The sequence below is a fragment of the Notolepis coatsorum genome, assembly GCF_963971535.1.
Source record: "Notolepis coatsorum genome assembly, chromosome: 11".
NCBI lineage: Eukaryota > Metazoa > Chordata > Actinopteri > Aulopiformes > Paralepididae > Notolepis > Notolepis coatsorum.
In genome coordinates this window covers 59,470,297-59,483,572 of record NC_140175.1, presented here as the reverse complement: position 1 = coordinate 59,483,572, position 13,276 = coordinate 59,470,297, and positions in this window count along the sequence as shown.

Here is a 13,276-nt window from a genome sequence, read left to right as displayed (position 1 = left end):
TTTGGGCCGGTGAACCAGTTTGAGGACTTAAGTTGATCTGCAGTCAAACCTCGAGAGGCGTGATCCGCGGGGTTGTCCTCAGAAGCAACATAAAACCACTGTTCAGGTTTTGTACTTGACTTAATTCTTTCGATGCGGTTGGCTACGAAGATTTGAAATCTTCTAGCATCGTTTATGTAGCCAAGAACAACTTGGGAATCCGTCCAGAAGGACTCTTGTAGATCTTGCATATCGAGCTCATTCCGGAGCATGTCGCTTGTTCGAACGGCATCAACTGCTGCAGCGAGTTCGAATCTTGGTATTGTTGTAACTTTTGTTGGAGTAACTTTCCCATTACTAGACAGCAATGGACTTCATCAGACTCGCTGATTGTTCGAAGGTAGGAACATTCGCCGTATCCTGTGACGCTTACATCTGCAAAGTGGTGAAGTTCGTAGCCTTTGACGTCGCCGAAATCTGAAGGTACGTAGCATCTTTTACGTGTGTCTTAGGGCTTATGGTAGTTCATCATCCCAGTCGACTTTGTCTCTGCAAATCTGCTGGAGAACTTGCTTCCCGAGGAGGACGAAGGGTTCCACGAACCCCAGGGGGTCATATATGGAAGCTACGGTAGAGAGCACACCTCGTCTTGTCAGTGGATGGGGCTTTACTTGGACTCTGAACTGGAAGGTGTCGGATGTAACACACCACTCTACTCCAAGAGCTCTCTCCACATGTAGTTCTCCGAAGTCCATGTCTTGTTCTTTAACTACAGCACATTCTTCTTCTGGGATGCTTGCCATGACGCTTTTGCTGATAGAGACAAACTTGTCCAGTCTCAACCTCCCAGTGCTGCAGAGTTCTCTTGACTCTTTGACAAGTCTTATGGCCTTGTCTTCACGTTCCACGCTTGCCAGACTGTTGTCCATGTAGAAATCCCTTTGGATGAAGCGTCTGGTTTCCTTGTTGAGCTGGCCTTTTCCATGCGCTGCCAGATGTTTTAGGCCGAAGTTGGCACAGCCTGGGGACGAGGCTGCCCCAAACGCGTGAATATTAAAGGCAACCAACTTGTGTTCAGCTTTTCGTTCATCGTTTCTCTGATTGGCCACACGGCCAATCAATCAATCCACTAGCACACGCCCTTGCGGCAAGAGAGACGCGGCAGAAGTGCTGGTCGAACCAGCGGTGTTCTGTTGTGTGACTGTACTACAGCGGTGTTCTGTCACACACAGAACACCGCAGAACTTCTGTTGTGTGACTGTACTAAACTCTTCCACCACATGACCGACATTTGACATACAGTACACCTCCTATCTATGTTGGGATTATGTTTGGTCATGACAAAACAATAAAAATCGCTACTGTTAGTAATGCTGCCACCACCCACTTCAATGACAGAGCTCTCATATTTGCGAATGCATAAACTATATCTTAAATTATGGCAATGTGTCTAATATGGCTGTCGCGAAGTCATTGATAAGCGACAGCCATATTAGACACATAGCCATAATTTAAGATTTTGTTTATGCATTCGCAAAATATGAGAGCCGCTGTCATTGAAGGGCTTCTACAACGGAGGAACGGCCGCTGCTGCTGCTGGAGCTGAACCGAGTCAAGCCGCGGGCGGCGCACGGAAGCCGGGGATAAACCACCGCGTCGCCCCGCTGCGCTTCAGGCTCAGCAGCCTCCACGGGCGAAATAACATATAACATTACAGTTCCACACTGATGTACAGTGAGTGTCTAATATGGCTGTCGCGAAGTCATGCCTCTCTCTCTGAAAGCCCATCCACGCTGTGTATCATAGAGACATAGAGCACTGGGTTTTATCACTGGAGATATATTTCTCACTCACCATTGTATTTTGCGCCATCTGACAATATCATAATGATGTGTTTTCTATATTATATCCACAATCATTCATCTAAAAAATTGTATGGGCTTTGATTAAACATGTAACCTACACCTACTGTAACTTACTGTACCTCTGCTTCCTACAGCACAGCAGGTAATGGCATTAATCAATGGAACGCGAAACATAATAACGTTACGCTTTCTAGTTCAGCGCATTTCATAACTGTATGGGCTTTGTTTATACACGAGTGAATCTGGTAGTTGGTTGTTAAAAACGCGAAACATAATAACGTTACGCTGGTAGTTGGTTGTTAAAAACGCGAAACATAATAACGTTACGCTTTCTAGTTCAGCACATTTCATAGCGCTCCACTGCTACCGCAGCTGAACACAAGTTGGTTGGAACAACTTGTTGCCCACGCTGCCGCTCGCTTGCGCTCCTTGGATTTCATTTGGGACGTGGGACGCCTGCGCTTGCCTGCGCGTGGGGGCGCGGCCAATCAGAGAAAAGCCGAACACAAGTTGGTTGCCTTTAATATTCACGCGCCCCAAACAGGTGGACCTTCATTCTGTAGACTGATGGTGCTGTATCCATTCGGCCATTCTCCCACCATAAGAAGCGTAGATAATCTTGATCCTCTTTTCTTACTTGAAACTGGTGGACATTTTTTTCGATGTCGCACATGACTGCGACAGGGCCCTTTCGGAAGCGGCACAGGACACCAACCAGTGCATTTGTTAGGTCAGGACCAGTGAGCAGATGGTCGTTGAGGGAAGTCTCTCGGAAGCGGGGAGAACAGTCAAATACGATGCGTATTTTTCCTGGCTTCTGCGGATGATACACCCCGTGATGAGGTATGTACCAGGCCGGGCTGTTGTCTATCTCTTCCTCAGGGACTCTTTCTGCGTCACCACGGGAGATGATATTCTCCATAAAGGTACAGTAGTCCTTGTAATAATTTCCATCTTTGTTCAGTCTTCTTTCGAGACCCTTCAGGCGGTGAATCGCGCTGATCTTGTTGTTAGGTAACTCTGGTTGTTCCCTTTTGAACGGCAGTGGCATCTCATAGTGACCGTTTTCCTTCTGTGTGATGTTTTCTTTCAGCTTTGACAAGAACTTTTGGTCATCTTGTGAGATGGGATTATCTTCCTTGGACCTTGCTGAGAAGTCGGACTCTAGGACCTTTAGAATTTCTGTAGGGGTCACTTCTTTCACTTTGAGCCGATTTACATAGTGTACTTCTGTTCGAAGGTTGATTGAAGACTCAACATCCGGTGTCACTTGTTTTACTTCTATATGATGACTCGTTCCGATGGCATCTCCAAAATCAACACAGGAACTTCCACATCCCACGATGCTCCATCGTAGGTCCGTCCGTTGTGCGTAGGGCTGGTTCGATCAGCCAGATACAACTTCCCTTGGTAGAAGCACTTGGGAGCAGTTGTACCCGATGAGCAGGCCTGCTTCGCAGTTCAACAGAGGTGCTATGTCATTCTGAAGATTCCAGGTGGGACCAGGACTTAGCTTTTTCTCTCGTTGGAATGTGAGCTCTGTTGACTGGGATGAACTCTCTTGTATAGGCTGGTGGCAGGGATATCGTCTTGCCTGTATTGTAGCCATGGACTTGTAGATTGCTCACTCTTAGGGAGTTTACTGTAGAGGTTGCAGTCATCGTGGTGAGTCGTAACTTGATCTGGTCTTTGTTGGCTTTCAACGTGTCAGCGACTTCCCTTAGAATGAAGGTCGAGTCGCTCTGGGAGTCCAGCAGCGTGTACACAAGGACTTCTTCTGCTGGGCAGGTTGTTGATGAGAGTCAGACTGGGATGATTGCAGAGGTGATCGCGCCAACATTACCAACGATAGCTCTGTGGGTCGTAGCCGCTGTAGTGGGTATTTCAGGAGGCGTCTATTTAGGTTCCTCTTTATCTTGATCCTCCCTTTCTCTGACTTGTGTAGGTTTCCTGTATTCCTTGGCTCTATCCGAGTGCAGTGATGTAGGGTGCCGCTTGTGGCACACGTCGCACTCACTCCTTCTGCTACAATTCTTTGAGAGATGGCCAGGCTTAAGGCAACTGAAACACAGCCTGTTCTCTTTAACAAAGGTGGTTTTCTCTTGTTCTCCTTCTTTCATGAACCTTCTGCATTTGAGCAAAGTGTGTCCATCCTTCTTGCAGAAGACACATGTCATGACCGTCTTCTCGTTTGAGCTTTAGCCAGTACCTTTGCTCTAACGGTCCTATTTCTTCTGTCCTTTGGGTGCTCTGCTTCGCCTTGTTTGATTGAATGCATGGAGGTAATTGGATGACAGGCAATCCTCACTTCGTAAATCAGGAATGCGATGAACTGGCTGAAGGTTGGGAAATGGCCATTCCGATCTTCCATTTCAACGGACTTTCGACTCCACCTGGCCATCAACCAGTCTGGAAGCTTGGAGATAATTTTCCTATTCTCGTTACAGTCGTTCAGGATTTCCAGGGCTTTTATGTGAATCATAGCCGCCTCACAACTGCGGAGAAAATCAACAAAACTTCTGAGCTTGAGGCTGTCTTTGTGTCCGATCTTGGGCCACGCGTTGAGCTTCTCTCGATAGGACTGTGCGATAGTGAATGGGTTTCCATATCTCTCGTTCAAAAGCTTCCACGCTGCAACATAAGCGTTCTCTGTGCCGAGTAGGAAATAGCCATCGATCGCCTTTCTTGCATCTCCATCTACATACTTGCGGAGATAGTAGATCTTTTCATTTTCCTGGATGTTCTTCTGATCTATCAGAGTTTGAAATGATAGTTTCCAGTCACTGTACAGTTATGGATCCCCTTTGAATACTACAGGTTCAGGAATGGGGATTCTGTTTGAACTCACTGCATTTGCTTGAATCCTGACGAGCTCTGAAGTACTTTCACCCAGGAGGGGGACTACAGTTCTTGGTGCAGAGAGCACATACGGGGAAGGAGGAGTTGTAGGAGCAGGCATTTGGTTGACTGTTCTCTTCTCACTATCCACTTCGATGTTTAGCTTCTCTTCTTCTGTAGTCGCCACTTGGTCGTACACTTGGATTCTTGCTTGGGCTGCATTTAAACTTTTCATTTCTTCCAGTTGCTGTACCCTTCTTTTCCTTTCATCCAGGGTTCTCTGGAGGGCTGTATGTTCCTCTTCCAGCCGCTGTATTTCACTATGTTCTTGGTCTTGCTCTTTTGTTAGCTTGAGAACAGCTTGGCCTGCAGCGACATCGGCAGCAGCTTCTTGACGTCTTACTGTGGCCCATTCGAACGTACAGAGGTCTTCTTTGAGTTAGAGAAGAGAGAGTGGTTGCTTCCTGTGAATAGAGAACTGTCTTCAGGATAGTCATCTTCTTCTTCAGGTGTATGTCCATACAGTCGGGGATGTTTGGGAGCACAGATCGACTCTCCTACGGGTTTCCTGATCTGGCGTTTCAACTTGTCGTAATTCTTCATATGCACGCTGGATGTCAGAGGAGAAACCACGGGTTTCAGTAATGACTGTTTCGAGTTCCCCAGTTACTATCTCAGTTTGTGATAGTATCTCCTTGGCGTCTCTTACATTATTTTTCCATCTCTTATATATGACTTTGAACCTTCGCTGGAGTCCTATAATTTTCTCCTCTTGCATCTCTCTGCCCTTCTCTGTCAGAGTTATGATTCTTCCACTTTTTCTTGTATTCCTTTCAGCAGTGTCGCCGTCTTTACACCTTTCGGGCTGCTCTTGGGAATCTTCTTTGTTTCTGGGTTTCTCTTTAACCTGTTCGATAATCTGTTCCTTTTGAGCTATTGTGTCATCTTCTTGTTCTAGCTCAGTAATCTCTCCTTTACGTGACATGTTGAAGGCTATGTGTAAATGTCAAGTTAATATGTGAGGATAATAAGTGTATAAGTCTTACTATTATTACTTGAAGTGCGATTACTTAATTAATTGCTTAGTTATAATGTAGACTTAATTAACCAAGCTAGTTTACTTATTTAACTAGGTTGGCAGACTTATTTATACCAGGCTAGTTTACTTATTTAACTGGGCTGGTTGACTTATTTATACCAGGCTAGTTGACTTATTTAACTGGGCTGGTTGACTTATTTTTACCAGGCTAGTTGACTTATTTAACTGGGCTGGTTGACTTATTTATACCAGGCTAGTTTACTTATTTAACTAGGCTGGTTGACTTATTTATACCAGGCTAGTTTACTTTACTAATGTAGGCTGAATTCCCCTTTATTTTATATGTATCAAATAGGTTGGACAATGAAATTACACTGTTAAACCTCAAAGCTCTTATTTCAATACATGCATGAATGAGGATCTAAGCTACAGAAAGTAAGATGCTTCAAAAAACATTACAAAATAAACACATGGACAAAGGCAACACCTTGTGGTTCTGTCTCACTTCTCTCACCCTTCTAGTACATTTACTATATTACCCTTTGTTAGAACACTACTTCTTATAAGTGTCCAACCTTATGGCTTTTGCAAATATATAGTGAAGTACATGAGTTTAGAACTTTACACAGATGCCGTCATTCCAGATGCTGTTGTTTGATGAGCGTTGACTTGAACACCGGCGCCATCTTGTGGTTTACACCGTGGTCCATCCCACACGCTGCTTCATGGCGAGCGAGACGAAGACCGGCGCCATCTTGCTTCCACTTGACTTCGCGTTGACAGTTAAGATTTTACTGTGACATCCTCCGGGCACGACGCAATTAACACAAGTAGATTTCTCGAACTGATTTTAATGAAGCTTGTTCATTCTCCATCCAAACCGTAAAATCTGTATAACATACAAATGCATACAAAAGATACCATTAACATTGAAAGTCCATTAAAACCATGGTCAGAACATCACTGTCACTTATACCAAAATCATCATCCAAAACAATCAATACCTTATTGGCTGCGTGCCAGTATAAGAGAACATCGATGCGTTATGGTGGTATGTCTTTGATCCTTATCTTGGAAGATTGTCTTGTTAAGTTGTCTTGATGGATTGTCTTTTGCTTGTTAAGATTGACAGGTAAGTCAATAATCCACCCACAGCCATGTCGCAACTCAAGAGCAAGAAGGTGGAAACACGTCACCGGATACCAGGTGGACCAATTCTCGTGAGATGAAATAATTGCACAAACAAATAGAAATATATCTTATATAAACCCATAAGAAATACAGATAAATACAATTGTGTGTATTATTAATATAGAAAAATAAGCATATACAATTGTAAACTAATATAACTATATTAACCAACTGTTAACCATAGCTGCAGTTACTGTAGTAGCAATAATGATAATACAATTAAAATGTTTTAAAAAGATTAGGCTAATAAATAATAATTACAACATGGAATTTTCAATATTGTAGAGGGAGAGACATGCTGTTATAATAGTACTTATGATTAAAAGTTAAACAAAAAAGTGATTACAAGAATAAAGCATTTTTTTTATTACAATATTCAGGTGCAGGCAGCAGTATTGATTTGACTGTGACTTGTGACATGTATATTTTCTTACATCTGTTTATTCAGACTTTTGTTTAACATTTTTGTCAGTTTAGTAGACTGTCAGTGTCACAGTCAAAGAGTCAATGGTATTTTATATCCATGCTCAGAAATGATCTGAAATTAAATAAAAATGTAACAACTGTCAACACCTATTTGCTTCTTCCCTTTTCCTCCTCAGAGAGAGCAGCGAAAGACAAGAGGGTGGAACGAGCGGGGTCATCCCTATGTTCCCCGGGTCCTATGTTCCCCGGGTTCTATGTCCCGTCCCCGTCCCCCCCCCCGTCCCCCCACGTGAATACGTGAATATAGCTTGCCCGGGGACACAAACCTTCAATACACATTAACAGCTCTGTCTTTTAATTAGAGCTGGGCCGTTAACGGCGTTAACGTGCTGCGTTAACGCTATACTAGTATCGCGCAATAATATAATTAACGCATTAATCTAAAAAAATATATAGATTTTTTTTTTTTTTTACCTTATTTACCCAGGGTAGGTTCACTGAGCACAGATGCTCTTTTTCAGGAACGCCCTGCTTCACATTCACACAGTTCCATTCACACCTGGGAGCTGCCCAGTACTAGTACAACCACAGTTGACACCATTGGCCACTGAGCAACTCCACTGGAGCAGTTGATTCAAGCCATGTCACATAGTTCAAGTTTGAAATGATTCTTTCCGTTTTGCTCCTGAGAGTGTGCTAGATACTGTACTGTACTGGTAATATTATTTATTTGTGTTAACTTCTGAATAAAACAACTTATTAAACACAAGTACATCTTATTACCAATTATTTTGATATTTCATTACCAATTATCATAGCAAAACAGCTTTTTCAAACAGTCTGTAATGCATTTTGGAAACGGGAGATGGGCTCATGGTGTAATGGGCCACCTGGCCTGAGAAACATAAGGAGGAAAGAAAAAGTAAGGACTTACTTCTGGTCATTATTTGGGTAGAACACACATATTTTGAATGCCTTCGGCAGTTTTTTTTTTTTTTTTTTAGCCATTTTAATCTAGATTAATCTAGATTAAATCCAGGATTGCAGATAGATTAATCTAGATTAAAAAAAATTATCTATGCCCACCTCTACTTTTAATACACACTTATATCGTGGGAGACGGATAACAACACCAGGCCCAACAACAACAGAGGAAAAGGCAAGACAGAACACTAAAGCAGACATTTTAGACATTTGTAAATCAAAGGGACTATATGTCATTCATATAAATGTAAGAAGTCTAATCAACAAAATCCATCAAGTCAGGCAGCTGGTACTGGGCAGCAAGGCAGGAATACTCTGCATATCAGAGTCCTGGCTGGACTCTTCCATAACAGACGTGGGGATAGAAATAGAGAACTATTCAGTAATTAGAAAGGATAGAAACAGGAGGGGGGGGGGGTGTGTGTATGTTTATTAGGGCAGATATTGTATTTAATTTAAGAGCTGATCTCAACGAGGATGATCTTGAAGCAGTGTGGGCAGATATTTTATTTCCCAAAAGCAAGCCAATATTGGTAGGAGTGTGCTATCGACCACCAGAGCAGAACGACTTTTTAACCAAACTGGAAAATCTGTGCTCCAAACACAACGACTTTGTGTCTGGTGAAGCTATAATTACTGGGGATTTTAATATTGATGTATCAAGATGTGGCCACCCCTTGAACAAAGCCTTTCAGGACCTTTGCTCCAACCACAATTTTAAACAACTAATTGATAGACCCACACGAATAACAAACTCTTCCAGTACCACCATTGACCTGATATTAGTGACTGACAAACCTAAGATAGCCAACAGTGGGGTAATACATTGTGGTATCAGTGATCACTCAATTACAATCTGTACACGAAAGATGTTGAAGGCAGCTATTGGCCACCACAACACTGTCAAGATAAGGTCAATGAAAAATTACAACAGCGAAGCTCTAAAAAACAGACTAAATTCCATGGATTGGACACCAGTATATCGCAGTATGAACGTAGATAAAGCCTGGGGTCATTTTAAATCTTTTTTTCTGACGGCAATTAATGAAAGTGCACCAGAAAAAATTAGAATGAAAATCAGACAAGAGCCCTGGATGAACCCAGAGATCCTGGCAGCTATAAAGTCCAGACAAGACAAATGTTCGAAATTCAGTAAAAACAGGGTTGAACAGGTTTATGGGGAGTTCAAGAAGAAAATAAATGAGGTCACGGGAATTATCAAGAAAGCCAAGGCTGAATATTTTAATGACAAAATTATCGAGAATAAATCGAATCAACAAAAATTATGGAAGTGCTTAAAGCAAACAGGGTATGGAAACAAGCTCAAGACAAAAGCTAAAAACATGATTCTAGACATATGAGGCACAGTGATTACAGGCAATAAGAACATAGCTAATTGTCTAAATACGTTTTTTAACACCATAGCGAATACCCTACCCTTCTGCCCCCTTAGCAATGATTTGGTGTTTTTTGCCTTTTTTTTTTGTTTCTGTGTACAACGGTGGCTGTGTTGATGATTATGTCATGAAATTTGGTCCGTTTGGTTCTTTTCCATATACAATATGTTAAATGGTCATCATTAGAATGGCTATAAAAAAAAGTTATACACTTTAGCTTGCCAATTAACCATAAGGGTTTTTTTCCTCCAATTGACTCCCATGTTAAACGCTGTTTTTAAATCTGCAATCATTCATTTAATTTTCGATAAAATGAAAATATGAACGATTGGACAGCGTTCTAAACACTCCCAGGCTCTTGTAGAAATGCTGTTACTGGATTTCTACACACGGTGGTGCAATTGTCCTATGGCTGTTGTTACCAGCTAGGAAGCCGTCACATGCCTCCCAGAGGCGGAGATATGCAGGCTGCAGGCAGAGAGTAGGGTGCTCTGCGGGGGAGGGGATGCGAGGAGAGGCGAGGTGGTGCTGCTGGTGAAAGATTACCTCCTCCTCCACCTCGCACTGGTGTCAACCGTGTCACAGCAGCTGCAACACGGATAACTTGAAGTAGTGGCGCCGAGGTGAGTGGCAGCCTTTTTATAGCAGCTCCCACCCCCTTTACTTCTTATCCTGTTTACTACTTTCTTACTTATTTCTTTTTGTGATTCTACTTACTTAATAGGTGTCTAAGTGACTGTACGTTGCTTTACACCAAGTTAAGGCATTTGTTAGCAACTTCTGTGAAGTTAGCTGAGTTAGGCAAGTTCGGTCGAGCACAGCTGAACAATGGACAAGAACACCGGCGGGCTGGTTTACCCGCGGGAGGACAACAACAACAACAAGAACAACACTGGCGGACTGGTTTACCCGCGGGAGGCTCTCCTCTGCTTTCGAGACAGAGTTGCAGAGCCACCGAGGGATCTTCCAGCCGAAATAAGGATATGAAGACGGGGAAATAGAGCTGGCATGATCGTGAAGGGCAGGGGGAAGGATAGCAGGAGATTCAAGCCTTACCTGCCCTCTGTCGTTATGGGGAACGTGCGATCGCTGGGCAACAAGACGGACGAGCTCTCAGCCCTGATGAACAACCAGCGTGAGTACAAAGAGGCAAGCCTACTGTGCTTTACAGAATCCTGGTTGAACGATAACATCCCGGACAGTGCAATCGAACAGGAGGGCTTCACGCTGGTGCACGCGCCGACCGGGGTAAACAGAGTGGCAAGCGGAGAGGCGGAGGGCTTGTTGTCTTTGTTAACTCCAAATGGTGCCACCCGGGGCACATCACCATTAAGGAACGTATCTGTTCCCCCGACATTGAACTATTGGCACTGAGTCTGCGGCCATACTATTTACCGTGAGAAATAACACACGTCCTGGCACTGACTGTTTACATCCCACCCAGCGCGGCGGCGGCGCAGGCGAGTGACGTCATACACTCCACTGTCGCGGCGCTTCAGACAAAACACCCGGATGCATTTATTTTTATCAATGGGGACTTCAACCATGTCAGACTGAACAAGACCCTGACAAACTTGATGTATGTCACCTGCAAAACCAGGGGAGACAAAACACTGGACCTCCTGTATGCTAACGTGAAGGAGGCTTTCAGTGCGACTTCCCTGCCCCCCCTCGGCCAGTCAGACCACAACATTGTGAGGCTTGTATCCACATACAAGCCTCTCATTAAGAGACAGCCACCGACCACCATGTCTGTCCCACAGTGGTCTGACGACGTCGAGGAGGAGCTACAGGAGTGTTTCAGGTCGACAGACTGGGACATGTTTGAGAGGGCCCATGGAGTTGACATTGATGGACTATCCCACTGCATCACAGACTACATCAGGTTCTGTGAGGAGAGCATCGTACCCACAAAGAAAGTATGCTGCTTTTCAAACAATAAACCCTGGATTAACAAGGACATTAAACACCTGCTAAACAGGAAAAAGAGGGCCTTCATGGCAGGGGACACTGAGCAGGCCAGGGCTGTCCAAAGGGAGCTCAAAAAAGAGCTAAGGGCAGCCAAGGTCAGCTACAAGGACAGGCTGGAGGGCAGACTACAGGCCAACAACACCAGGGAGGTGTGGGCGGGCGTCAGGAAGATCACTGGGTTCAAACAGAAGGGCACAGCTGTTGAGGGCCCGCAAGAGCGTGCAAACGAGTTCAACTCGTTTTTCAACCGCTTTGACCAGAGTGGCCTCCCCACACCCCTCCCCCCACCCATCGACACCAGCACCAGATCACACCTACAAAGCAGCCCCCCCACCCCCCACCCACCCACACCCATCAGCACCGGCACCCCACCGCCAACATCAGCAGACTGCCCACCCCTAACCCTGACGATCACAATCAGTCAGGTCAGTAGGCAGCTCTCCAGGATTAGTGTAAACAAGGCCAGAGGACCGGACAACACTAATCCCAGGGTGCTCAAAGTATGTGCGGAGCAGCTGGCAGCACCGCTCCAGCATCTTTTCAACCTCTCCCTGAGGCTGGAGAGGGTGCCCCAGCTCTGGAAGACCTCCTGCATTGTCCCGGTGCCCAAGAAGGGACGACCCAGCACCCTCAACGACTACAGGCCAGTCGCTCTGACGTCACACGTCATGAAGACGTTTGAGAGACTGGTCCTGCAACACCTCAAGCCCCTGGTGCGTGACTCCCTCGACCCCCTGCAGTTTGCATACCAGGCAAACATCGGGGTGGAGGATGCCATCATCTACATGCTCCACAGAGCGTACACGCACCTGGAGAAGCCGCGCAGCTCAGTGAGGATTATGTTCTTTGATTTCTCCAGCGCCTTCAACACCATCCAGCCGTCACTGCTAGCGGAGAAGCTCTCCGCGATGCAGCTGGAGCACGGCTTGGTGGCCTGGATCAAGGACTACCTCACTGAGAGGCCACAGTACGTCAAACTAAAGGACAGTCAGTCTGACGTACTGGTGAGCAACACCGGCGCCCCCCAAGGAACTGTGCTGTCACCCTTTTTCTGTTTTTTAATTTGGTTACGTGATCTATAACGGCCTCCTTTCCTATACTTAAATACAAGGTTTTGTAAAGGCCTGAATATCTTTGGCCATTGCTTCTTCACTTTTATTGTGACATCTCCAGTTATTGAAATAGACAGATCGTCTACCTTTGCTATGGTTATTGCATCTAAACCCTTAGTTGCTCCTATCAATGTTCCACCAAGGTGAACCTGTTGGGTATTCGACATTCTCACCACTTTTACGCACTCGAAATATCACCGTTTGGAAAAACAAGCTTCTCTGTATTTTCAAACTATTTTTACAACCTTGAGTTAAATCACTCACACTGGCAGATTCTATTGGTGCAGACAGGAATTGACAAAACGCTTAGTATAGTATACCCAGACTTTAACAGTCAATTGTTCCCCAGTTGGAGTTTGCAATCGTCAGAACTGCCTTTGTCTGCCCCCGAGTAGCTGTGGAGAAAGAAAGAAAAAACATACACTTAATTAGCAGTGGTATTTGCTTCACAATCCATCATTATCTTTAAACATG